At 46.6% G+C, this 26,891-nt stretch overlaps 1 protein-coding gene across 3 annotated transcripts in view; it reads left to right on the forward strand.

The window, feature by feature from the left end:
- B3GAT1 (beta-1,3-glucuronyltransferase 1) overlaps positions 1–25,072 on the forward strand; it is a 404,607-nt gene extending 379,535 nt beyond the window's left edge. For all 3 annotated transcript variants that reach the window (XM_069614106.1, XM_069614105.1, XM_069614107.1), the window contains one exon: positions 24,085–25,072. The gene's annotated coding sequence lies outside the window, so the exon portion shown is untranslated. The remainder of the gene's footprint in view (positions 1–24,084) is intronic.
- Positions 25,073–26,891: the final 1,819 nt, after the last annotated feature.

Consider the following 26,891-nt stretch of genomic DNA (forward strand, 5'->3'; position numbering starts at 1 on the left):
AGCGGATTGCAGCCCAGTGAGCCGTTCATTATTATTTTTGTAACACTGCTTCTTACCTTCTCAAAAAGAGGCTTGTAGAGGCTCTCTTTTCGCTCTCAAACACTGCTCCAATGACTCGTAAATCCACATTGCGTAGTGTGACTATGAATAACAAGCGACATGTGAGAAAAGGAGCCCCTAGACTGGCTCATGCTTCTACATACAGGACTGGCTCATGCTTCTACATACAGGACTGGCTCACTGGCTCCTGCTTCTACACACAGGACTGGCTCATGCTTCTACACACAGGACTGGCTCATGCTTCTACATACAGGACTGGCTCACTGGCTCCTGCTTCTACACGCAGGGCTGGCTCATGCTTCTACACACAGGACTGGCTCATGCTTCTACACACAGGACTGGCTCATGCTTCTACATACAGGACTGGCTCATGCTTCTACATACAGGACTGGCTCACTGGCTCCTGCTTCTACACACAGGACTGGCTCATGCTTCTACATACAGGACTGGCTCATGCTTCTACATACAGGACTGGCTCCTGCTTCTACATACAGGACTGGCTCATGCTTCTACATACAGGAGTGGCTCACTGGCTTCTACATACAGGAGTGGCTCATGCTTCTACACACAGGACTGGCTCATGCTTCTACACACAGGACTGGCTCATGCTTCTACACACAGGACTGGCTCCTGCTTCTACATACAGGACTGGCTCATGCTTCTACATACAGGACTGGCTCCTGCTTCTACATACAGGACTGGCTCCTGCTTCTACACACAGGACTGGCTCATGCTTCTACACACAGGACTGGCTCATGCTTCTACATACAGGACTGGCTCACTGGCTCCTGCTTCTACACACAGGACTGGCTCATGCTTCTACACCCAGGACTGGCTCATGCTTCTACATACAGGACTGGCTCACTGGCTCCTGCTTCTACACACAGGACTGGCTCCTGCTTCTACACACAGGACTGGCTCATGCTTCTACATACAGGACTGGCTCACTGGCTCCTGCTTCTACACACAGGACTGGCTCATGCTTCTACATACAGGACTGGCTCACTGGCTCCTGCTTCTACACACAGGACTGGCTCATGCTTCTACACACAGGACTGGCTCATGCTTCTACATACAGGACTGGCTCACTGGCTCCTGCTTCTACACACAGGACTGGCTCATGCTTCTACACACAGGACTGGCTCATGCTTCTACATACAGGACTGGCTCCTGCTTCTACATACAGGACTGGCTCCTGCTTCTACATACAGGACTGGCTCATGCTTCTACATACAGGACTGGCTCCTGCTTCTACATACAGGACTGGCTCCTGCTTCTACACACAGGACTGGCTCATGCTTCTACACACAGGACTGGCTCATGCTTCTACACACAGGACTGGCTCACTGGCTCCTGCTTCTACACACAGGACTGGCTCATGCTTCTACATACAGGACTGGCTCACTGGCTCCTGCTTCTACACACAGGACTGGCTCATGCTTCTACACCCAGGACTGGCTCATGCTTCTACATACAGGACTGGCTCATGCTTCTACATACAGGACTGGCTCCTGCTTCTACATACAGGACTGGCTCCTGCTTCTACACACAGGACTGGCTCATGCTTCTACACACAGGACTGGCTCACTGGCTCCTGCTTCTACACACAGGACTGGCTCATGCTTCTACACACAGGACTGGCTCATGCTTCTACACACAGGACTGGCTCATGCTTCTACACACAGGACTGGCTCATGCTTCTACACACAGGACTGGCTCATGCTTCTACATACAGGACTGGCTCACTGGCTCCTGCTTCTACACATAGGACTGGCTCATGCTTCTACACACAGGACTGGCTCATGCTTCTACATACAGGACTGGCTCCTGCTTCTACATACAGGACTGGCTCCTGCTTCTACATACAGGACTGGCTCACTGGCTCCTGCTTCTACACATAGGACTGGCTCATGCCTCTACACACAGGACTGGCTCATGCTTCTACATACAGGACTGGCTCCTGCTTCTACATACAGGACTGGCTCCTGCTTCTACATACAGGACTGGCTCATGCTTCTACACACAGGACTGGCTCACTGGCTCCTGCTTCTACACACAGGACTGGCTCATGCTTCTACATACAGGACTGGCTCACTGGCTCCTGCTTCTACACATAGGACTGGCTCATGCTTCTACACCCAGGACTGGCTCATGCTTCTACATACAGGACTGGCTCATGCTTCTACATACAGGACTGGCTCACTGGCTCCTGCTTCTACACACAGGACTGGCTCATGCTTCTACATACAGGACTGGCTCATGCTTCTACATACAGGACTGGCTCACTGGCTCCTGCTTCTACACACAGGACTGGCTCATGCTTCTACACACAGGACTGGCTCATGCTTCTACATACAGGACTGGCTCCTGCTTCTACATACAGGACTGGCTCCTGCTTCTACATACAGGACTGGCTCATGCTTCTACATACAGGACTGGCTCCTGCGTCTACATACAGGACTGGCTCATGCTTCTACATACAGGACTGGCTCCTGCTTCTACATACAGGAGTGGCTCATGCTTCTACATACAGGACTGGCTCCTGCTTCTACATACAGGACTGGCTCATGCTTCTACATACAGGACTGGCTCATGCTTCTACATACAGGAGTGGCTCACTGGCTTTTACATACAGGAGTGGCTCATGCTTCTACATACAGGACTGGCTCATGCTTCTACATACAGGAGTGGCTCACTGGCTTCTACATACAGGAGTGGCTCATGCTTCTAATACATTCCACCAACTCAGGCGGCTATCACTGCCTTCTTTGATACAAAATGGCCTCCTCCTGAACGCCACTCTTCTGTTTCTATTAATGAGGAATCTGAGCATTCATTATCTGAGGCCATTGATAACAACAACTTGCTATTAAAGCTGGTAGCCAATTTGCAAAGATCCTTATTGGGTGGCTAACAAAGATTAACCGAGGGGCAACTCTCAGATGGCTTAATAGCGACCGATCTGTCTGCTTCCCCTAACATGGCCGCATTTCTTTCCCACTCTGATTCTGACTCTGCGCGCACCCTTCAGGAAGATCTAACGGGTGCACAACCTACTGACTGCCAGCCTAACCTCAATAAGTTGAAAGCCATGATGCCAGCTCAATCTAACACACTTGCGATTCTTCTTGAGTAGCAGCGGGCTGGTAAGGCAAAAATGTTGTAAATGATTGACCTTTTTTAAGGGCTAGCAAAAAAGTTTTCAGAAACTATCGAGGGCCTTAATACAGCCAAGAATAGCCCTGCAACCACCCCTGACGAAACAAGAGCTTTTTGTGAACGTGTGAACAAGGTAACCAAAAATAATGGAAGTAAGGATACTGGCCTGGTATCGCCATCGAGGCACAACAGAAAAGCAAAAGCTCTTTGCTGGGATGTTGAAGAAGTCCACATTTCTCCTACGACAGAGTTGAGAAAAGTGCTGAAAAATAAACTAATTGTAACAGAATCCCAGTCTCTAATTGATCTTACTACAGGAAAAGTTGAAGTAGAAAAGTTGAAACGACCAGTTATTTCAAATAACCAAGGCGTTGTTAGCCCTACACACATTTTGACTAAGAAAAGGTGATTTTGATGGTACCACAAGACAGGTCCACTTACGTGGTCCCTCAACGAATAAAGAGTGTAAAACAGTGGAGGACGACATAAATCGCACGAAAAGAAGAGTAGTTGCTACTGTTGGTGAGTCTACTAAAGCAAAACCCATACTCATACCTGAACAAACGGACATATTGTCAAGGCCCTTAACTTCGGTCATACTTCCTGAAACACTAAAAGATAGAAATGCCTGCATCGTTCTCAAGGAAATCTCGGCTACGGCCTCCAGTCCTTTTTTAAATAGATCTACCCTACTTTCCATTTCCAAGCAAATTCACTATGTGTAGATTATTCAATCCAGAGGCATTTTAAAAATTGAGCTGCCATATTGGAACAGCACTACCAACTGGGCACTGGTGAAGTTTGCTTCTCCACTAACGGTAGCGATGTTGAAAACCCACACAGACTCACTTTTCAAATTGAGTTCTCACTTATTGCCTGCAAGAAGGTCAAAAGCTCTGCTAACTCTACAATAGACCACACATCAAACTCCACCAGTCAATCTGCATCAAAGAATTCTCTGTGCCTTACAAAGTGAAAGACTTAAGCAAACAGCGAGCATACAACAAAAGGATTTGTAAATGCCGGTGTCTTTGTATTGCGGGGCTAATTGACCAGAGCCTGCTTTAAATAGCTTGAAATTTATGTCATGGAATAGATGGGGTCATCACTCTTTTTTAGTCAATCCTGAAGGTCAAAAGCTTTTAGAAACTGCGGGTGTATTCTTTATTCAAGAAACTTGGTGCATGAAGTCTTTGTGCATAGATGGATTTCACAAGGGCGCGCTAGTGTTGGGTTGGACATAGGAGCCAAGGCACATCTAAGATAAGATTAACACCTTTTATTCAACTACAAAAATCTACAAACATCTTAATGGGCGTCCTACACATCTGCTCAGACCTTGCGGCTGAAATGGCAATCTTGATAATTAATATTTACCATCCTCCAGGGGGGCGCTGTTGGATGCCGACGGTAATGGCTGCCTGATTGAGTAGCTGCGTCGTTGAAAATATATCTGTACTGAAATCCTGTGAATCCAGAGAGGCAGATTATACAAACAGCGTCGGACTGGACAGCAGAAACACCACAGCGTCTGCTGACACCCGTGGAGCGACCCGACGCCAAGTGCCCAGGAAGAAATGGCGTGCTGAAATACCTGCAGGTGCCCAGAGAGAAGAACGCAGTCTTGGCGCGCTCCCCTCACCCACCGCTGCAAACCTGCTGCCTGCGTTACGGAGCAGGGAGGCTGTGTGAGCTCCAGAGAACAGCTGCTAGGAGGCTGAGTGTGTCACCTCAGGGCCCAGGCTCCGGCGAGAGGAGAAAACGCAAACTGAGCCCCCTGCCTGCGTGGAGACCTCGTTTCTGCAGCTGACAGCGGGCAGAGCGGGCTTCCCCTCCCCAGCGGCCACTGTGTGCGCTGTGAGCGAGCGGCCCAGCCTGCTGGGTTGAGGGAGAGCCCCCCCCCCGCTACTCTCCACACTAGATCCACCAGGTAGGTGGGATAATACGAGGGCAGAAACACAGCCCTACACGCCATACACGCCGAACTGGGGCCATAACACAAGTCCAATTGATACTCGTGCCTGATCACGGGGACGGCTGATCGGGGGATGGTGAGTTGAACGTGAGACTGTGGCCAATTGTTTATCCTTGTGGAACCCCTCCAGGTGTTGTGCAACACCCCTGAAAATAAAGGGATCACTTGGGTTGTGCACCCACTTGCTGGCGCCCTCGGTGGGGCACACACTGGATGATATACTGTGCAGGGGGAAAATGGATAACCATTATACCATACCCTAAAATTACCATCAGTTAGGGCTGGAACCACAGACTACTATACAGACCTGCGCCATCATAACCCAATAAACTGAGGGACGAACTTCCACGGCTGTACACCACTATCCACTCTCCTAGCCGACGCACGACTACTGTATAAGTTATGCCCAGAGGCAGCAAGGCAAACAAATGAGGCCCAATGGATGCATTCACGAACGCTGGTGTGGAAGGCAGGAGCGAGGAAACACCACAAGTCGGCCCGCCGATGCCTCAGCACCCAACGGATGACCCAACAGACCCATATATGGCAGCTCTCCAAGCTGGCTTTGCGGCAGTAAATTCTAAACTGGACGATATGGAAACCACTATGTCGTCCATAAAAGCAGAGCTACATCAGGTGAATGCACGGGTGGTGGAGGCGGAGAGCCGCATAGGTATGGTGGAGGATGTCATAACAAACCACTGCAAGGATATAGAAGTCATAAAAAAGAACCTAACCCAGGTACAAATGAAATGTGATGACCTTGAATCGAGATCACGCCGCAACAATATAAGAGTAGTCGGGCTAGCAGAAAAGCAGCTAAATGTCACAATGGAGGTGTACCTGGAAGGAGTGATTCGTGCCGTCTTCCCACAGGCACAGTTTTCGCAGCAATTCCTAATTGAGAGAGCCCATAGAGCCTTGATGGCTCCTCCTAAACCGCATGCACCGCCATGCACAGTAATTGCCCGCCTTCTTAACTTTCGTGACAGGGACATGATCCTGCGCCTCTCCGGGGAGAAGGGCACTCTACTATATGACTCCAATAGGATACACATATACCCTGACTTTTCCAACGGAGTGCAGGCCACGCGCCGCTCCTTTGATCAGGTCAAGAGAGCACTCAGGGCACGCTCCATCCCGTATGCGATATTGTTCCCAGCCAAGCTCTGCCTGCAGCACGGCGGGAAGACACATTTCTTCGAATCCCCAGAAGAAGCCATGGGGTATATTGAACACCCTGCAATCACAGAAAGATAAGAACCCCCAGCCTGGCTCAAACGCTTAAAGGCGCAGTAGGAGCATGGAAGGATGAATGTGGTCAAGCCATCTGGATTCATACAATAACGGTGCGGCGGCCCTCGTGTCAGTCTGGTCGAAAGTGGAAAAAGAAAAGGCTAACCGGACAGAGCTGCCCATTTTTTTTTCAAAAGTTGAAGTTGAAAGTGGGAAATACGCTGTCCAGTTGCAGGGGTTTGGGGGGGTAGTGAGAGTGGAGGAGGGGCGTTACGGGGCCTGTTGCCCGAAAGTTAAAGGGGACAGTCCACTTGCCATAGCAAGAAACAAGATGAAATATACTGACATGGGAAACGAGTTGGACCAAGGAGAAGCTTAAGGAGTAAAGCCCCACAGGCAATAAAACGCAAGCTACGGCAAGCCCACGACACCAACCTCAATGTCACAGAGAGGACAGGGGATTAAGTTACTCACTTGGAACATAAGGAGCCTGGCACACCCGATAAAGGCAATGAAGATAATTGCATATGCAAGTTGGCACAAGGCTGACATTCTTCTCCTGCAAGAGACACATGCCACTACACTACTACACTACACAGGCGACTCAATTTCCAGATGCTCAAATCCATAGCAGACAATGAGGGCTGCTATGTAATCATATGGGGACAACTACATAACAGAGACATTATCCTGGTAAATACGTATGGCCCTAATCTGGACAGTCCAGAGTTCTACTTGCGAATTGATTGTGGAACTATTGTCACCCTTGGGCACGGCGACATCAATGTAATAATGGACCTGGGCCTGGACCGTTCAATGGGAAGCTGCAGACAACACACCAAAGCAGCAATGACACTGAGGCAAGCAATGACCATATTACCCCTGGTAGACACTTGGCATGAATTACATCCTCAAACAAGGGAATATACATTCTACTCCGGGGCACATGGGTCCAGTTCAAGGATCGACTACTGGCTATGCTCCCCTGAGCTGGTCACAGAGGTGGAACAATGCACCATACTCCCGCATACATTGTCGGACCACTCCCTGGTCCTCCTGCAGCTGGTTCCGAGGAATACAGTACATACCACCCGAAACTGGCGTATGCCGCCGGACCTGTTGCGAGATGAATTGGTGATAGAACCACTTTGAATCGAAATAGAAGATTTCTTTGCCCGAAACGTAGGGTCTGTGCAAACTCAAAGGTCGGTATGGGAGACGTTTAAAGTCTGGCTGAGAGGCCAACTGATGGGGACATCCTACGGCATGCTGAGTGACATAAGAAAGGAATTATTCCAGGCTGAATGTGAGCTAAGAGATATCGAAACTCAACAACCCACAAATGATGGGAAAGAACACCTGCGGGAAATACAGACTCAAATGGACAAATTCAAAAGCCTGGCGGATAGAGAATTGTACCACATAACACAACCTACGAGGGCTAGGAGATCCGGAGAGGGGAACAAGGCCAGCAAATCAATGGCAATCCTTATCAGAACTGAGCAGGGAGCGAGACAAATTACCAGCACTTGTGATTCCCTGGGGTCGGTACAGACATCCCCAGAAACAATTAATGAAGTGTTCAAGCAGTTCTATTCCAACCTTTACACGAATGCTGACACAGTAAACCCTGAGGAACTCAAAGAATACATAGACTCCATCCCATTGCCCATGTTAGGAGAAGAGGAAAGGGCACTGTTGGATCTCCCACTGACGATCGAGGAAATCGAACACGCCATCGCTGATCTACGAGCAGGCAAGGCACCGGGGTCAGACAGCATTCCTGTCAATCTTTATAAGGTTTTCAAGTCTGAGATGGCCCAGAGATTGCTGGAGGTCTGGGAGGAAGTGCTTGAAATGGGAGAACTGGCAAACACCATGAGATAAGTGGTAATAACTGTCCTGCTTAAGCCACACAAGCCCCCTCAGGATCCCTCATCCTATCGCCCCCTATCACTAATTAATACAGCAGCAAACATTTACGCCAAAGCAATGGCGAACCGCCTGATCCCTCACATGAACAAATTAATCCACACAAAACAATCGGATTTGTCCCGACCCGATCAACTGCACTGAATTTACGGAGGTTCTTCGCCACCAAATCACAACTGGACCCAAACGCCAAAGCAGCTGCAGTCACTCTAGATGCTGAAAAAGCATTTCACTCAGTATCATGGAATTATATGTTCTCGATTTTGGCCAAAATGGGGTTTGGACAGACATTCATAGGTTTCATCTGAATGTTATATAAGAACGCAGCTGCAATGGTTAGGATAAATAACAGTCTGTCATCCTCTTTTACATTGGGGAGGAGCACCCGGCAAGGCTGCCCACTATCCCCTTTCATATTTGCCCTTACGATAGAGGGGATGGCGGCTAAAGTAAAGCATGAACATACCTGGAGGGGCATCCGTATCAGAGGGACCCCCCAACTCCTCCCGATATATCTGGATGACACGATGATATACGTTAGGCACCCTGAAACACACCTTCCCCCTATTATGAAGAAAATATCCACGTTCTCAATATACTCAGGCTATAAAATCAACCAGACCAAGTCTGAGATCATCCCACTGACGCCAACTACGGGGCCATCACAGGCTACTAGTGGTTTCAAATGGGCTCCGACCTCTGCACGCTACCTCGGCATATAAATGGCCATGGATAGACAGACCCTTTTCACAAACAATTATGAATCATACTTGCAAACTCTGGAACATAAACTCAAAATATGGGGAGCACTGCCAATATCCCTGTATGGGTGAGTGGCCCTCCTTAAAATGGTTGTGGTCCCCAAACTGTTATACTTGTTCTGTGGCATCCCTATATGGCTGGGCAGGGACTTCTTTCAGAAACTACAGAAATTATCCACCACCTTCGTATGGGGTGGGAAATCAGTGAGGCTCAACTGGCAAAGGATGTGCGAAAGATATGAAACTGGGGGGCTGGCAGCCCCAGACTACACATTCTACTTCCACGCAGCACAGGCACACTTCGCTAGTTACTGGGCGGACACAGCCGAACCACACGCACATGTGCGGGCTGAAAAGTTCGCAGTAGCCTCTACAAACATACAGGCGATGCAATATGCAAAAGTTAAGGGAAACGTTAAGGAGGTGGACCCAGTGGCCACAACAGTAGGAGCTTGGTCCAGCCTGTTTTCCAGGGTGGGCTGCGAGAACCCATATTGGTAATTTATTTCCCTATGGCACTACCCAGACCTAGAGCCTGATAAGGAAATGAGATTAGAGGATTTATACCCAGAGGGCAGGTTCGCTTCACTGGAGGTTGTGCAGGGTAAGGTGGCCTCGGGGCTTACCACGACACTACAGTACTATCGCATGAAAGCAGCATGCGAAAGGAAATGGCCTACATTTCCCGATGCCCCCGAGCCTCACCAATTCATAACGGCAACTATGTCACAAGATGGTTTTACAGGTACAATATCCAGTCTGCATAGGGCAGCCCAAGAACATACTCCATCCAAAATCTGCATGAAACAAAAATGGGAGCGGGATTTAGGCATCCCCATTGATGATTCCAAATGGGCCAAATACTGTCTACATACCAAATCCATCTCGCTCAACTCCTAAATCATCTGCATATAAGACCACACAAGGTCTCCAAGTTCGACCCTAACAAAGACGCAACCTGCCCCAAATGCAATGCTAGCTTGGCAAACTCCATTCATATGTATTGGAACTGCTCCCCTGTCAAGGTTTTCTGGGAAGAAGTGGCCAGCGTTGTAAGTGACATCACCGGGGTGAATATCTCGGCTAACCCATGGAAATACTTGCTGGGCGACATAGGTAAGGCCTCTGTCAAGATTCGCCGTTTTGTTGCTATTACAGGGGCAGTAGCCAAGAGGAACATATTACAGGCATGAAAATCCAAAGCACCCCCGAACCATAACACATTGCTACGGAATCTACTGTATGTTCAGGAGAATGAGGAAGATTATCTAAGAAGTGTAACAGCAGTGTGTAGACCAAAGGACATATGGGCACCGCTGCGAGCATACCTTAACAATACTCAAGACAGTGACGATGAGATTATAGCATGAAAACTCTAACATAGTGATGTACAAGCTGAACTAAATATAAATATGAAAATGGTGTTTTATTGTGATACCCTGTGGTCCACACCTGTGGTGTAATATTGTAATTTTTTGTGAAGTACCTGTCAGAATTAAATAAAGGTTTAAAAAAACATTTACCATCCTCCAGGTGGTCTGCTTACCAAGCACATTCACAATATGATATGTAACGCCATTCTTCAATGGCGGGAACATTCACCGACAGGTTGTGTTTGCTGGCAGGCAATTTTAACAAAAGAGATTTGCACTTGAGAATTGATACTGGTTGTTATGGTCACTCTCCCTGTTTTGGAATAATTGATTCCTTCGATTTCAAATGTTTAACCCCTTCTTATGTTATTAGTGATCCGCCCCCTTATACCTGGTCACATGGTATTTTTAAATCATATATTATGTGCTATGTAGCTCGACTTTGCACTTGCATTTTAATAATTTGACTATTACTCATAGTAAATTGAGTCACTATGGAGTACTGTGTTGGCATATGAATATCAACAGCCAATCGCCAAAGATAATGCCTATCGCTATTTCTACCTCAAATTTCCAGGGCAACAGTATTCATTGGTCTGACGAAAACATTATGTTTACCAACACAACGCTTTCCCTGGAACTACTCGACCTGATCGAGGTACTTGAAAGGTCTGATTGGGACATTGGAGTAATGGTCTTCACCATAGTATGATCTTTATCAAATAGTTGGAGACCACGACAAAATAATACGCTTAAAAAATTAGCTCCTTTTGATTATGTTATAGCAGAGCAAAAGAAATAACTTCATAAGGAGCGTGCAATTGCCAGAAACAATTACGAACTCACCCTTGAGGAGAGACGTAGTACTCTGACAAATCTAAGCACTAAGTATAAATCTGGCTGGGGCGTGGCTACGAGGGCCATGTAGGAGGACGTGATCTGGAGGAGCTCCCGAGATCCTGAAATGATCCGGGCGTAAAAGTGCGCAACGATGGGCCGATGACTACTGAAAATATACATGTCGGTGTGTGAATGAGTGGACCACGCTTGGTGAACATTTGGAAGGTGTAGGAGGAACGGCGACAGAGTTCTGTGCGGAAAAGACAAGGAGCGCCGGAGACAAAAGACGACACAAAATGGCCGACCAATGTCTGGAACAAAGGAAGGAGCAGGCCGCACGGTGATAGAGCGAAAGAGGCGTACTGGGTGCGCATTTGTCACTTGTGCAGAATACAGGTCCTCTGGGTCATGTCTAATAGAACGGTGAGGCCGAAGGCGAAACAGCCCACCCTGGACGACTTCGCTAAGTCGTCCCCTGGTCAAGAAAATACCAAGAGCAAGGATAAGTCGCCTGCAGGCAGCATGATGGCAACGGGCACCAACCAAGAAGTCCTAGCTGCGATTGCAGACTTAAAGGCGGCCTGGGAAACCAAACTCGAACTAGCCGTCACTGAGCTGAAAACGGCACTGGACCTTAAGGTCGGGGAGGTGCAGGAGGAAGTTAATCTACTCCGGCAGGACGTCAGGGCCTTGGCGGAGCGTACGGAGACCCTTGAGACGGAAGTGAGCCCCAATACCGCGGATTGTGGCTCCTATAAGGCCGAATTGCATGCCCTGATACAGAGAGTGGGCAACTTAGAGAGCAGAGCGGAGGAGGCGGAGGGACGCGCCCGACGAAACAACATCCGCAACGTGGGCCTGCCGGAGGGATTGGAGGGCCACGATCCCACGGAGTTCATCGAGTCCATGCTACTGCAAGAGATACCCAGTGGTGCCCTATCTCAAGGATTTGCGGTGGAAAGGGCACATAGAGCTCTAACAAGGCGGCCGCCGCCAGGAAACCCGCCTAGGCCGGTGATAGCCAAAATTCCTAATTACCGGGACCGGGAGAGGATATTGGAACACTTCCGCAAGGGAGGAACGATTATACGAGGAGCGGCAAACATCACGGCCTACCCGGACTATACCCTGTCGCTGCAGCGTAGCCGCATGAACTTTGGGACGGTAAAGCGGAGACTGAGAGAGGCGGGCCACAAATACATGTTACTGTATCCGGCAAAATTGAAAGTTATACATAAACACAAAACTTTGTTTTTTGAGACCCCGAAGGATGCCATGGGATGGCTCGATGCACAGGGATGTCCCCAGGAGTCAGAAGTTTGGACGGAGAAAGAGCATGAAAGAGATAAGTAATGCACGAGGAAGGTGCCACAAGATGGCGTGGCACGGACCCATGAGACTTGAATATAGTCATTTGCGCAACCTTCAGCAGAGGAAGTCAGACTGTTACACTTGATGTTATGAGCACTGTAATTATTATTGAATTAATGGGAGCCTTGCAGAGCGGATCTCTTTATCCCACAGTATTCTTAGTTAAGTGGCCATTAGGGCGACTTCACCCTACTGGGCTCTGGGCATTGTTTGGTGCTTTCAGGACTAGATGTGGGGGTGCCTGAGTTCCGAGAACGGAGCTGGGCAACAGTTGGGGTGTGTGGAGTGGGGGAAGGGTGGGGGTGAGGGTGGGGAGGAAAGTTGGGAATTTGTTGTGTACATAGTTATGGGTAGTTTGAGCTTGTACAAGAAGCTACAAGTAAAGGTGGAGAGCTGTATCTGTATCACGTGGGCGAAGGGGATTCGCTACACGGAAGGGAAGAGGACACTCATGAGCTATGGGGGACCTTAAGATCGTAACATGGAATGTCAGGGGACTCAACAGTTACTTAAAGAGAAACAAAGTCATGATGTACTTGAAAAGACAGAAGATTGATATTGCGTTGTTGCAGGAAACACATCTGACCCGGCAGAAACTGGAACTGGTGGGGAAGAAGTGGAGAGGTACTGTAGTAGGCTCTCCGTATTCTGCCTACGCTAGGGGAGTGCTGGTCTGGGTGGCACTGCACGTTCCGCTCCAACTTACACGAGAGGTGGTGGACACGGAGGGGAGGTTGGTCATATTAGAGGCTTTGGTGGAGAATAGAGAGGTGTGCATTATAAATATGTATGCCCCCAACCAAAATACTGCAGCATATTTTAGAACTCTGTGTACTCATCTGGGCGCGTGTATGGGAGGAGCGGTTATTTGGGGAGGGGATTTCAACTGCGTGCTCAACCCCAAGGCAGATAGATCCGATGATAAGATTGATAGGCCCACCCCAGCAGCCAGGGTATTGCAGACATTACTCGACGACTTCGGGCTGGCAGATGTTTGGAGGCTGAAACACCCCAATGAAACACAGTACTCGCATTACTCAGCCCCGCAACAACTGCACATGAGACTTGATTATTTTTTTGCCACGCCGGATGTGGTGATAGAGACCATCCAAATAGACTACAGAGCGAGGGTCCTATCGGACCACTCGCCTCTGGTTCTGAGCTGGCAGCACTGCCGCCCCAGGGCGCGGATACCGACGTGGCGCCTCCGGGCGGAGGCGCTCCGGGACCTGGTCTTCAGGGAAGATATCAGGGATGCGATCACACAGTACTTTGAAGAAAACACAGGTAGTGTGGACTCAGCGTGCACGCTCTGGGAAGCCTTAAAGGTGGTGTTGCGGGGTGCTGCTATTGCTAAATCAAAAGGCCTACAGGGTGGGGTCCTAACGGAATTAGAGAAAGCGGAAGTGAAATTGGAACAGGAAAGCAACAGGGCAGGAGGGGATGCAGAACTTGTACTCGAACTACAGCAGCGGTGTGCAGAGCTTTGGGAAAGGCTCTGCAACCTTAATTATAAGAAGTATGTTGAGAGGCAACATGCAGGTGGGGATAAAACTGGCCGCTTGCTGGCGTGGTTATATAAGAGCGAAACCCCCAGGCCCCCGATTAGGACGATAACTAGAGAAGACGGGGAGGAAGTTGACACCCAAGAGGGAGTCAACGAGGCATTCTTAGACTATTATGGGACATTATATGAGGACAGAAGAGGGGACAACCGAGAGGAGATAAGAGAAACTCTAAAAGACATGGAATTACCTAAGATTAGTGCTGAAGAAAGGGAGGAGCTGGACGCACCGATTACCTTAGAGGAATTGGATGAGGTGGTGAAGCAGCTGCCCACCTGTAAGACCCCAGGCGCGGACGGATTCCCTAGCGAGTTTTATAAAACATATAGAGAGGAGGTACTCCCCCCTATGCTAGAGATGCTCAATGAGTCTTTTGAGATGGGCCGGCTGCCGGAATCGCTTAGAGAAGCGTTAATTGTGCCGCTTCCTAAACCCAACAAGCCAGGGCATAGCTGCGGCTCCTATAGGCCTTTGTCAATGTTGAACCAGGATAGCAAGATATTGACGGCGGTCCTGGCCAATAGGCTGCGTAGAGTTATTAGCAAACTGATACACCCGGACCAGACAGGTTATGTCCCCAGCAGAAATATAACCCACAACCATAGGCAACTCCACATGGTGATTGAAGAGGGGAACAGGAGCGAGGGGGAAATGGCGGTTGTCAAGATGGCAACTTAGCAGGGGCACCAGACAAGGGTGCCCCTGGTCCCCGATGTTATACATTCTAGCCCTGGAGCCCCTGGCAGTGTACCTCAGACAGCAATATGACATGATAGGTATTGAGGTAGGGGGAGAGAAACATCTAATATCCTTGTATGCTGATGATTTGCTACTATATCTGAAATATCCGGAAGAAAATCTTCAATATATTCTAGAGGTTATGGAAAGGTATGCAGAACTGTCCGGCATAGCGGTGAACCCCCAAAAATCGAGCATGTTCCCATTGGGGAGCTACATAGGAGTCCCTCTGGAGCGGTTGCCAGTGTTGTCCGTACCATGGGCGGCTGATTCCTTCCGCTACCTCGGAATAGATGTGTATCACACGGTGGAGGAGGAACACTTGCATAATACCGAGGTGGCTGTGGGAAAAATCCGAACAAGTATGAAGTTTTGGGAGAAGTTGCCGCTGGCGATGATGGGACGGGGGGCGATGCTCAAAATGGTGGTCCTGCCCAGGCTGTTACATTTCTTCAGTAATATACCATACTTGATACCCAAAAAGTTTTTTGTCAAACTGAACAGCATGTGCAGGGACTTCCTATGGCATGGCACTCACAATAGAGTGGCGCTATGGAAGCTACAGAACTTCCATGATAGAGGGGGCATTAAGCTGCCAAATTTTGAGGCCTATTATGTGGCTGGCCAGTTGCAATATGTAACCAAATGGCTTTCTGATGAGGTAACTCCTGAACTTAGGCTGTTTGGACAGGACTCCACTCCGTTTTACCTAAAGGAGATTATCTGGTTGCCTAGACCTGAAATGAAAGAACGATGTTGCTTGGGTGGAAGATGTGGCGTAGAGTATGCCGACTGATGGAGAACCCGTACCCGTGTTCCCCACAAGTGCCGCTAGTGGCCTTAGTAGGGGAAGACAACCAACTAAGAATGATAATCAGGACCTATTGGGAATCGGTCGGGCTGGTCACATTGGGAGATGTGTGGCAAGAGGGGACCATTAAGGAGTTCGAAGAACTGGGGGAAGAGGCAGGCTTGCACAGAGGCCAATATGACACGTATTTTAGGCTAGTCCAGATTATTCGTAAAACCTGGCCAGAGACTGTACTGGCGGAGGAGCCAGGCGCCATTATGGGGACAATATATGACACATCAGAAGGAGGTCACGAGATCTCTAGATTATATGAGATGGTTATGACCCCGGTGGGGAAGGATTTGACGCATTTGAGGCTGGACTGGGAAGCGGAGGTGGGGGCACAGATGACCGATGGGATGTGGGAGCGTGCTATGGGATACCACAAGAAAGTGTCCAGAAACGCTAGATTGCAACAAATACAGTTATACATAACGCATAGAGCCTATATGACCCCGAAGAGAATATCTAAGTTTGTAAATGCAAGAAGACAAGCATGCCCAAAATGCGATAAAGAGGACGCTGATATGACACATATGTTCTGGTCCTGCCCAGTGATTGAAGGTTTTTGGGGGGAAGTGGCACAAAAACTAGCGGATAAAGGGGTCACGCTCAACATAGATACGGCCTGGGCCTGCCTGTTGGGAGGGTTTCCCAGACCACGGAATACTAAACATGTTGGGAAACTGAGGGACCTGGCATATGTGCTTGCAAAAAGAAGGATTGCCATGGGCTGGAAGCAGCACCACAAGCCACGGGTTGAGGTATGGTGGCGGGATTTGCAAAAATGGGCGGAGGCTGAAACGGTAGTATGGCAGGAAGCATGTAGCAAGTGCGGGGAAGAAGTGGGTAACCTGGTGGCATGGAGAGTGTTAGTAACAGGACTGTTTGGCACAGTAATGGATTCCGCAGCTTCGGAAGAAAGCGATACCCGGCCGCGTGCAGCAGATACAGAATGAGAAACGCAAACAAGCTCTTGAGGGGGGAGGGATTGGGGGAGCAGTAGTGCGCATTAATTGATGTTCATGTGTCTGTCGCAAATAATGCTGCTAGTTTGGTTTGTATTGTTTCTTTGTTTCTAAAATAATAAAAACTTTAAAAAGAAAAAAAAAAGTATAAATCTGGCTAAAACAGCAGAAGTCATCCCTTAGAAGTGCTAACTGGCAGAAATTATTCTTTTGGCTTCAAACACACAATACCAGTAAATTCTGGTAGTTCTATAATGACTTTAGAATATCACCCCCCCCCCTCCCCAAGAACTTAATCCCATATCACAAGAGGTATGGGCACAATATGTCCAGGGCTTGTTCTTTACTCCTTTAGGGCATTCTTTAGAGTCCAATGCTTCGTGGATGGACTATGGTGAGCGTGTCAGTACTGGGCTTCAGAGTTCCTTTCAGCTAGACATTTGTGGATAAAATTTGGTCAAATTGATTGTACAATCAAAATCATCTATGGCCCCCTGCCATGACGGTATTCCGGATGTCGTCTTCAAAGATAGCCCATTGATTTGGGTGAAAGTTCTTAATGCAATGTTTAAACACATTATTCAAAATGATAAGATCCCGATTGGTTGGAAAAAATCGATCTGGGTTCCTATCTTCAAGAGGGGCAACCGACTGAAGCCATCTAACTATCGATTGTTAGCTATGATGGACTCCAGCCAAAAACACTTTGCAAAGATATTACTAGATCAATTATCTCGATGGACTGAAGAAAGAGATATACTAGGAATTTTCCAAACTGGTTTTCGTAAGTCTTATAATACCACAAGTAATATTTCTACGCTGCAGTTTTTGATTTTGTCACAGGAGGAAAGGCGTTGCACTGTATTGCTGCTTTGTTGACTTCACCAAGGCCTTTGATCTGGTCTGTCGAGTTAAGCTTTGGGAGAAAGTAAAGAACTGGGGTATAGATCCAAAGCTATTTTCCTTAATTCAGTTCCTGTATACTAATAATTCTATATCCGTTCGTCTTAGTTCTGTAGGTCTTCTTTCTGACCATATTGTAACTAATGGCGGCATAACACAGGGATTTGTATTGGGACCCATATTATATCATTTGTTCACATGTGACCTTGCCCCAGTCATGAATGACGTACATCATTTCCTGCCAAAATTCAATAACACCAAAGTCGTCAGCATTTCTTATGCTGATGACATAATCATTTTTGACCAGACTTTAATTGGCCTGGTGCGGTCACTAGCAGCTCTTGCTATGTACGCTGCGGCCAATAATATGGTTATTAATAAGCATAAGACTAGAACAAAGTGCCCTGGTGGAAAATATAAATCAAGGGCTTAAGCCAAATTGTACATTGATAATATCCTTTTGAGGGATGTGCAGGAATTTTATACTTGGGCTTTCCCATAAAAGTAGATGCATCAGCATCCTTTTATGAAGAACACGTCCAAGGGAAGATATGGAAGAGATGGATGGTAACAAAGAATTTTATAGAACATAACGGAGGATGGAACATCAGTGGTTTCGTTGAGATTTACAAGAAGAGTATTATACCTGCTATATTATACTCCCTTGAGGTTCTGCCTGCTCTGCAGGTAAAGTGGTTGAGGAAGTTTGAAGCAAAAATACTGTGTTCTATCATAAATCTACCACACGCTGTCTCGGTGGAAGCTTTGCAATTAGAATATGGCTTGTCTTCTTTGTACTCACTGTGGAGTACTCAGAGAGTACTTTTCAGACCTTCCAGGAATTGTTTTGCATGAAATGGCAAATTTTGCAGCATGAAATGGCAAATTTTGCAACACAAACCTTTATTTATTGCAGCATTTTTGCAGGACATTTTGTATTAACTGAAGGGTGTAAGATTGCCACATTGTAGGGAAGAGGCAGTGTGCAAGGCTATAAGAGAGCCAGGGTGTCATTATTATGTATCTTTTGTATTCATTTAATAGGAAGAGTCCCAGATGTCTCTGGATTGGCAGAACAGTTTTTGTTTTGGCTACATTGTTGGTTTAAAATGCACGCCTATTTAATAGTATTTACTAAATTGAGCATTATCAGTTGTAATGCTGCAACTATTCCCCTTCTATGTTCTCCAATCCCCCAAACACCCACACACCTCTCTTACCAACACACATCACACATCTCACCAACTCCCCATTACAACTTGCATTCCTGAACCTCTCACTCTGTCATACAAATACTTACGTGCTATGTCATACTGTCAAGTCACAATTTGCACTCCCCCGCCCGTGCCAAACTCCAAATCATACTCCCAACTCACACTCTACAATTCCTCCCGCAATATACAGTCCTTCATTCTTTTGTGCTGCTTCTGCATCTCGCATTCTTTCTCCCATTCTATCACACTCTTTACTCATCCTTTTTCCCAATCTGCAGCTCACTACCTCTTTCCGGCCAACCGCTTCCTCTCTGCTTTCTAGCTCACTGCTCCCCCTGACCACACGTTCCCTCTACTTTCTGTACTTCTGCTCGCTCTCAGATTTCTTGCCCACCGCATCACTGCTTCCTCTACTCTCTTGTGCACTGCTTCCTCATCTGACCCACTTCTCTTCCTCTGCTTTCTTGCCTATCACGTCACATCTCACCCATCACTCTCCATCCCTCCTTTCCCTCTCATAGCGTGACCGTTGACATTTTTTTTTAGATTTTGACCATGATCCCTAAAAAATGGGGCATTTAAAAATAGAGCCGAGGATATGCTATTTTTAGATAACCCATTTTTTGGAAATGAGCAGGTCACCTTATACTCAAAGGTGACCTGCGCATTTCCACGGGGCTGAGCTGTAGTTCAATTTGTGTGCTGGCCAGCTGCCTTGCATAGGGTTCTGGGTTGTTTGACCTAAGTGTAATTATTTGTGGTGGAACTGACCATAGTCAATTTTGTCGTGAATAGATTTGTACTTCAGCCAAACAACCCAAAATGTACCTTTCACCACCACCCCATTCCCATCCCCTCCCCTACTTAACTGCTTGGTCGCTGCCGCTTCCCCTACAACCCTGCTGTGTCCGATCCGTCCCTCTAACGCAGGTCGGATCTGACGCCGCAGGGTCCCTATTTAGGTTTTTTTTGTTTTTGTTTTCGGACCCCCACCTTCAATTTTGGGACACCCCTGCGAACCCCAGGCCCAAAAATACTGAACATGGTGAGCGGGCGACACCCCAGCAAACCCCCGCTCCACATGTTCAGTGTATTTATAAAAGTCAATCGAATGGTACTGGCAAAATAGGTCAAATTGTAGCATTCGATTGATTTTTGGCTGTCAAAACGGGTAGTACCTTGAATAGAAGCGCTCTCCCGACAGTGTTCTGCAAGCTCCCAGCGCCTTTTACAGTGACAGACCCTTCAGGGGCTTGCCATTGTAAAATGCGACCCAAAAAACGCATTTCTATCCTGTTTGAGGAACAGAAATGCATGCGACATAGCAGCGGTTCATACCTTAAATAAAATACGCGACAGGATCAATAAAGACCCTGTCATGCAGTGGCACGCCCCACCACCCGTGCGCGTAGGGTTGCCTACAATTTCTGCACATTTGAAAGTGCATCTTGCTTGGAAATGAGTGATGCACTTTTAAATTGGCAGAAACTCCCCCTGATTTGCTCAATGAGGCGAAAAAGGCCACCTGAATGGGTGCGCATATAATTTTATTAAAATGTGCCCATTCAGGTGTCCCTTGTGGATTGGGCTGCTTTTCTTTTTGGGTGCAAGTGATGAGATGTGTTGGCGCATTTCATTTCTTGCGTTAACATTTTTTGAGAATCTGGCACCCTGATTATATTTTGTTTTTAAACAGTAGTTTTGGCCATTTTTTCCGCAAAATCGCTATAAACTGGAGGGTCTGACTTTTATATGAAAAACTGGATAAGCATGATCAGAATTCTAATCCTTTATTGAAGCTGATTGGTGCGTGATCTTCATCAGCCGCATCCAATTTCTTTGTCACCGAACTACAAAGTTTCAGTATGGCTCATTTACGAACTCTGGGCCTAGACAGTAATATATTGGTAAATTTGCCAGACTGTGAAAAGATTGTTAAGGAGAAATCTCGCCAATGGGATTTGATTTCTAATATCGAGCAATTGCATCAACACACTCTATATACAGAATACTCATACCACAGTTTCCTAGGAAACATGCCATGTAGCTATTTAACAAAATGCTGCAGCATTAATTTAAAGCGATTTATATTATATTTGTGATTCAATATTCTTCCTACAAATTAATATATCAGCCACTGGAAAGATTCTCTCCTCCGAAATGACTTATGTAGATTTCGTAATCTCGAGAGTGAGACTGCCAGACATATATTGACGTCATGCACTGCTATGACTGAGAATTATAGGAGAGGATATGGTCCCTTTGTAAGTACAATAGAAAGCATTAGAGAAATAGACGCTCAATCTGTAGTTATAACTTCTGCTGCATTTGAAATTTGGAATAGGGCCACTAGCATTTAGGACAAATGAGATTGTTTTTTATTTATTTCGGGGGGTTGTATACATTGTATGCTACTTGTAACTGCATTGCAAATACTTACCACATATACGTAGATCATTTGCTCTTGTGCATTGTAGGTGATTGTTTCAACTGTTATTATCAAAATGACATTTAGTATTTCTTATTATGCTTTCTTTTAATATGCTTAAAGTTTATATGTAATTAAACTAATACACTAATAAAAATAAAAATCATGACCAATGCGCGAATAATCTAATAAGAGATTACCTTGTGACAACAACTTTAGAGATGAAAATAAAGGAATTGGGAGTAGAAACCGTTCCAAAATGGGTGGCAGAAAAAACAGCAGTAAGTGGCGGGACTAAGAAGGGAGAGTTACACTCCAACCGCTCACATAGATTTGATTAAGGAAATAAAAGTCCCCAACCTTGAAGTAATAACCAAAAGTGTAGAAATAAAAAAAGTCAAACAGATATTTAAAAACTGGTTCCAAAGTAAGAGCTGCCTTCTTTTACAGAGAGACAGTGAAGCAATGCTAGAATCTGTGCTGACTAAAAATAGCAAAAACCTCTGAACTCTCGTAAATCAAAATAAAGAAACACATGACCAAGCAATGCAAAATCCGATCCCAGAAGAAAACTGAGAGAAGCATTTTACATAGCTGTACAGTGCAGTTCCCTCAAAACAGAATGAGCAATCTAGTATGGAATGGGAGTTAGATATCTCAATAGAATCTTTGAAAACCATTATAAGAGCTGGGTCCAATTCCAGGGCAACTGGTCCAAATGGCCTACGCAACCTTATTCTGAAACAAGAAGTGACAGCATGGGCAAAGATACTCCACATCCTGTTTCAGAACCTTTTACAAAGTAAGATCATCCCTACAATATGCTCTTTGTCAATAAAAGTCCCCATTTACAAAAAGGGAGATCGTAGAGAACCACCAAATTACTGACCTATAGACCTCATGGAAATTGAGAGTAAGATCCTCTCTAGATGTCTCCTCAAAGAAACATAGGAGTGGTCGAGAGACCAAGGTATTTTATCAAAATTTCAAACTTTGGCATCCCAAAACACATCTTGGATATTCTTATCCAATTGCATAAAGACACGATAATCAAAGTAAGATTGAACAGCCGAGGGGATGCATCAGCTCCAATAGATACCTATTGTGGGCTGGGACAGGGGTGTGCTTTGGCGGCTGGGACAGGGGTGTGCTTTGGCGGCTGGGACAGGGGTGTGCTTTGGCGGCTGGGACAGGGGTGTGCTTTGGCGGCTGGGACAGGGATGTGCTTTGGCGGCATGCCTCTTCAATTTGTATCTGGCCGACTTATGGGAATTCCTAGGAAGAGATACTTTTATCTCCAACAAATTACAAGATGAGAGATGCTTCTGTGTTACCTACGCCAATGATATTTTACTTCTCGACAGAACACAGGTGGGGCTACAAAGACTCCTAATGAGATTCAAAGACTATGCCAAATTAAACAGGCTAACAATCAACCCAAAGAAATCCTGCATTATGAATTATAAAGGCGAAAGATACAAATTGAATTCATTCCGATGGGTCATGAATGGTCAACAAATTTGAGTTGTGAGAAATACTAAATATGTAGGTTTCTTACTGACAAGACCAAAAGAAACTAAGGTTTACAGAGAGGCCCATTAGTGGGGCAAATGTCGTACATTGCAAAAATATATTGTTGCTTCTCAGCCAGGCTGCTCTCCAGTTCTATCGTTCTAAAGTTATCCCTGTCCTGATGTATGGCCTAGACATTGTATTCCAGGATTGAGAATCTCAAATTGGAAAAACCTGAGTCTCAGATATGGAGAAAAGTGTTACGATTACCTAACTGTATCCCTATAACATTAATACGTTTTGAGTTGGGGTTGACGTCCTCCTTGGCCATTACTAAGTTGAGGATTGTTTTACTATTTCTCAAGATAGTGGTAAGCAGAGAAGACTCGATCTATAATACATTATTGAACGAAATGGAATGTGGTAGTGGGACGGGCCCTCTGGTAGAATTCAAGCGACAGTGCAAATGTATATTAGAGCTGGATGAGTTGTCCTTAGAAATACTGTGTGAAAATCCAGGTCAGCCCAAACAGAAAATGATGGAAAAAGATTGGATCACAACCTGTGATAAAAGGGCTCGATATAGCCTGAGTAGAGAAATAAATACTGAATGTAAAATGAAAGGAACACTGCAGAAAGACAGTCGATAGAGAGATATAGTTCTATGGTTTCGACTTAATACCCTCCCTATCAGAGATATTAAATGAATACGTGAAATCTAAAAAACAGCACATTGTCGACACTGTGGTATAGCGGTAGAAACCCTTAAACATTTAATGATCAATTGTGAAGCCCTCCAGAAGCTAAGCGAAGAGCTTTTCTCCCAATGTGTCCACTCCATAGACTCATTGAATTCAGAGTGCTTCTGGAGCTATATTTTACAAGGCTCTACCTCCTCCTTGCTGATTAGAGTAGTCCAGTTTCTGAAAAAGATTAATATTGTTGACTGAATGAATGAATGAGGAACTTGATGAATGAATGAATGTAAGGTTTCAAATAACACCAGTATGTAACAATGACTTTGAAATGTTATGATCAATTTCGTGAATGTGTGTTTTTAATGATTGTTAAGATAGATAACTGTAAGAATATTGTCTTTTGAGTAAAATGTAAAAGATTTGAAATAAACCATTTTGTACAGTAAAAACAAAAAAACATGGAAGTGTTCTAAATATATGCTGTCCTTTTCTTTCCTGCAGAAGATGGCTCTTGCAGAAGAAGTCTGTGTGCAGTCTCCAGGCACCTCCAGCACCGTTTGGAGATGCCGCATTGCCCAGAGCTGCTGAAATGAGGACGAGCCCTGGACTCCCCACCCCCTGCAGATTGGACAGAATTCTAAAAGCACAGACAGTGCAGGTGTGGGCCAGTCTTCACTGCAGCACGAGCATGGAGCGGCCGAGGCGGTTCTGGCTCAGAGGAGCCTGTGCATGGCATGAGGCACGGGAGAGGATGATCCCGGGTGATGTGGACACACTTTCTATAAAGACCCATGCAGAACATGGCAAGAAGTGTGGTACGATGTCCCACAGTACCCGCTCCCTTCCCATTAAAAGTATGGGGGTCCAGGTGGGAAGTGCTAGTATGGTCAATTGAGAAAATAAGAAGCTTGAATACAGAGGTTGACCATACCTGGCTCTTTAAAGCACTGATGAAGACCTCTCTCATCTGTGGTTGGGGGGTCCAGGAAGAACTTGCATCAAAGACTGCGAGAGGGTCATTCCCCTGAACCTCTCACCACACAGGAGGGAGCAGGAACTTTCACAACCCCAGCAGCTCTGCCCTCGTGTGATGGATGAACCTTTGGACAGAACCATGTTTTCAGTATTTATTACAATGCACAAGAGAAAGGGAAAAGGTCCAACAAAACCTCAACCTCACACTGTCCACCCAGCTTCCTGGGACTTTCAGAAGGAGGAACAGGGTAGGATTGGATGAGGGCCTGCGCACCTTCCCACTCCATGGACTGGACTCCATTAATGTTTACAAAGTACCTAGCTATCGTGACAACCAGACACATGCGCTGACCCGCAACCTGTCCAGGGTGTGTCGAAGAGAGGCTGCAAGGGTTGGACCGGCAACTTTGGTTAAGACCAGAATTCTCCCCTCCCCAGCTTCTGTTAAATGGTTTGAAGAAGAAAATCTTATTTTGAGAGAAATAAAGAAGCACTTATTTAAAAAAAAGAACAAGTGTGAAATTGTTATTCATTTTCAACACCAGGGGCCAGTAAAATATTCAAATATTCAAAATCAACTCACTCAAAGAAAGGCACATGTACTCACAGTAGTGAGTACTGCACTCCTAGTTTGGAATGCCCTTTCCTCTATACTTCTGTGAGTTCCTGCTGTGCAGGAACGGGACCGCAGCCTTAGCAAGCATAGCATGCACTTCCCCTTTAGGAATGTTCACCTGGAGTCAGGCTGCACAAGTAGAGCATGGCCACACCCTAGTTTCCGCCCCCACGTTCCTTCCTCTCATTCCCTTAGCCACAGAGAGGAGCAACTGCAGAATTTGGGGGAAGGGTGTAGGGCGAATGGAGACAAGGTGACCCCAGATTAGCAGTACAGTACTCACTACGGTGAGTAACTTTTCCCTACGTTCCGTCTCCTTTTCTCCATACTTACAGCAGAGTACCAAGCCTCACTACCCCACGGAGGAGGTGCCTATACGGTTGCAAACATGTTCCTTAGAAATGCCTGTCCAAATTAAGCACCAGCCCTGGAACTGCTGTCAATAGCATAGTGTTTGCAAGAAGGTGATGGAGATGAACATGTGGCCACTATGCCAAAGACCTCCCATGGCACAGGACTCTAAAGGCCACCACTGTGCTCTTTGCTCTTGTTAAAGGGCCTTGAAGGCTCTTCGTGGGGCTCTGAAAGACAAGGCAGTGCATGATACTTTCCACCTGTCTATTGACCGCCCAGCGTGGCCCCACCAAAGGTTACAAAAGTGGGAGTCCCCTGGAGACAGAACCACAGAGAGCTACAAACATCTAAACAGTGTAAGACCCGGACAGCTCCAGCCTGAGGATCTGGAAAAAAACACTGTCAACATAATCTCTTGATTTATATGGACCTCCAAAACCACCTTTGCAAGTTGTGAAGGGTGAGTTTGTAACAATGTACTGCTAGAGCACACAGCTCCACTGACCTGATGCCCCCCTTCTAGTTATATAAAAACATGGAGACCACAATGTCCTTGAGAACAAGTACCCCAAAGTTCATCACCACAGGTAGGAAAGACTGAAGAGCGAGAAGAGAAAGACCAATTTGAGCTCCAAAATGTTTAGATGCTCCACTGACTCTCCTCCCATTTGTAGAGGATTCGGAGTAAACCCATGGTAGTTCCCATCTGGACAGAGGCCCATCTGTTGTCCATGTGAGCTGATATGGGAGGGTGGTCCTGAGAGGCAGTCCCTATCACAAGATTCCACCTGTCCGTCCACCCGAGGGAGAAGGTCCTGTTGGACCTATTCTGGGGTGGGGTGGCTTTGTCGAGCAGGTTCTTTGACTGATCCCAAAAGCTGGTATATGAAGCTGTGAGCGGCACATACCAAAGCCTGGCCAGAACACAGGAAGTCACAAGAACCAATAAGTGCTGGAACCACCAGACCGTTAACTGAGCAGGGGACAGAAAAAAACACCACTGGCCGCAGCCCATTCTGTCTTCCATTGAAAAGACTCCGCCTGAAACTGAATCCCGCAGGAAACCTGTGAACTTCAGTTTCTGAGTAGGTGCGTCACAGACGGCCACATAGCACAAATCCAAGTGATTTGCCCGCTGCTGGAACTACCGCGGGCAAAACCTTTGCATGAGAAAGGTGCAAACTACCAAAAGTTTGCACCTTTCTCATGCGAACACACATACATTCTCACACCCACACACACAACACCCCATAACACCCCCCACCCACACCCTCAGCACACCCCCACCCACACCTCCAACATGAAAAAAACCCACTTACCTTCATCTTCATGCTGGGTTCCTGCAGCGCCAGTTCCCTTTCAC

The sequence above is a fragment of the Ambystoma mexicanum genome, chromosome 9, assembly GCF_040938575.1.
Source record: "Ambystoma mexicanum isolate Mex_15411 chromosome 9, UKY_AmexF1_1, whole genome shotgun sequence".
NCBI classification, from domain to species: Eukaryota; Metazoa; Chordata; class Amphibia; order Caudata; family Ambystomatidae; genus Ambystoma; species Ambystoma mexicanum.